This window comes from Cervus elaphus, chromosome X, assembly GCF_910594005.1.
Source record: "Cervus elaphus chromosome X, mCerEla1.1, whole genome shotgun sequence".
NCBI lineage: Eukaryota > Metazoa > Chordata > Mammalia > Artiodactyla > Cervidae > Cervus > Cervus elaphus.
The window spans coordinates 90,024,426-90,026,568 of record NC_057848.1 but is presented as its reverse complement, the minus strand read 5'-3'; the positions used below and the strand labels follow the sequence as shown (position 1 = coordinate 90,026,568).

Sequence of the window (2,143 nt, the reverse complement as noted above, 5' to 3'; positions counted from 1 at the left end):
CCTATCTATTCCCCCTACTGTATTGTCAGTAGTTGGAAAATTTTCTGTAAAGGCCCAAGTAATAAATATTTTAGGCTTGCAAGCCTTGTGGACATTGTTGCAATTATTCAATTCTGCCCTTGCAGTGCAAAAGCCATAGACAATATAGAATAAATGGCATGGCTGTGTTCCAACAAAACTTTATTTAGAAAAATAGGCACCAGGTCTGCTGGCTATAATTTTCTATCCTTGCTATAGGCAATCATTTTTATTAGTTTATTCTTTTTTATGAAAATGCAAGCAAATGTGAATATATATTCTTATGCCCCTTTCTTATATTAAGTTAATCTAAGACATACTACTGTTCATATCTTGAAACAGTGTTTTATTACATATTTTAAATATTTTTTGTATCAATATATAGAGAACACCCTCCTTTTTTCTGTCTGCATTTTAAATACATCATTTCATACGTGTGAAAGGATATGTAAAGGATAGATTTCTAGACTTGGGATTGCTGGATCAAGAGGTAAATACATTTGCAATTTGAGAAGATATTGTTGGATTCACTGTTAATCATTTTCACTTTCAGCACAATATATGAAAGTGCCTGTTTTAAAATTAGGAGATGCTTCATGAATTGTTATGTCATTCTTGTTCAGAGGCCATGTTGATCTTCTCTGAATCATTCCAATTATAGTGTATATGCTGCTGAAGTGAACACCACAAAGTCACTTTTAATTTAGTAATAGTTGAATGCTTTTGGGTGGTGTGCAGCCAAAGACAGGGCAAACTATAAAACTCTTCTTTCTATTTAGCCTGGAGATGAGAGAGAGAAAAGGTTTTTTTCTGGACAGCAGTAGGCTTTTCTTTTTTTTTTTTTTTTTTTTGCAGAGTGCTGATTGGAAGGGAGCCTTAAGTTCCAGCTATATACTAACTTGTGCACTAGGTAATGAAGACATAAATGGCCAGAGTGGTAGAAAGAGTTAATGAACACCCCATCCTTTGAGCACTAGTGCATAAAGATAGAGCTTTCTGCTGATTGTAACCAATACAGATTATAGCAGGATTCAGCCAAAAAAGATGGAATGATGTGGAGCTGGTTAATAGAAGAGGCGATCTGGTTAAAAGCAAGTAAAACATAATTTAAAAATAATAAAAGAACCAATATTTATTAAGCAGAGTTTATAGGCCAAGCACTTTGTCAAGTTGCATATTAATTATCACAATAATCCTATGAAATAGGTATGTTTTTAATATTTTTTACAGATTTTTTTTTTTTTTTTTTTACTTTTTACAGATTTTTAAACCAAGGTAACTTGCTCAATGTCTTATGCCTTATAAATGTTGAATTGAGATTTGGTCTCTGCAGCATAGGATCTTTTCTACTGGACCTTATTGACTTGCTGTCTGCCTGGAGGAATAATTTCAGAATTAGTTGAGAAAAGAATAGTAGAAATTTGACAGGATCTAAACTTTGGCAATTATGTATTTTTTTCTTTGTTTTTATGAAGAATTCAATCCAGTATTAAGAAAGGTTTTTTTTAAATGATGATTGCAGTTAACATTCTGGTGCCCAAAGTAGTCAGAATAAGCCTTTGGCACACTTGTGTTCATGTCAATTGCAGGTGCCACTGGCTATGCTTGCCCTTTAAACTCTGGAACAAATACTTGACAGTCATTTCAAAGAAAAAAAAATTTTCCAGATTTCAGAAAGTTTCCTGACCTGACTTAGAGACTGACATCTTGGAATCTTACATAGAAAACTTCAAGTTTTGTCCTTTGTTTGCTATGCTGGTTTACCCTCATTTGGCTGATGAGCTGTTTTAGAAAGCTGCCAGGCATCTGCTTCACCTTAGCTGAGGATGCCCAAGCCTGAATCTCTGGCCACTGACATTCAGCAGCTGTTTTAGCTGCTGGCCAGGAAAAGTTACTTCAGCTGTGGTAAACCCAAGTGAAGTGGCTTCAATTGTAGCTATATCCACTCTATATTTTCAAGGCCTAATTGAGGATTACATTTTTAAAAATCTTACAAGGTCAGTTTATAAACTGTGATAAATAATTCTCTAAGAATAATGTTTCTTCTTTGCACAAACAAAATAATATTTCCTAGATGTAATTGGGGAAAGGAGAGCTCTCTTTTGCCCTGTCATTCGGTCTCTAC

The 2,143-nt window shown here is 34.2% G+C and overlaps 1 non-coding gene across 1 annotated transcript; it reads right to left on the bottom strand.

Moving 5' to 3' along the window:
• Positions 1 to 596: 596 nt before the first annotated feature.
• On the bottom strand, positions 597 to 703 carry LOC122691046. Its single transcript, XR_006340293.1, has one exon. It is a non-coding gene; the product is annotated as a U6 spliceosomal RNA (small nuclear RNA).
• Between the last annotated feature and the right edge of the window lie 1,440 nt (positions 704 to 2,143).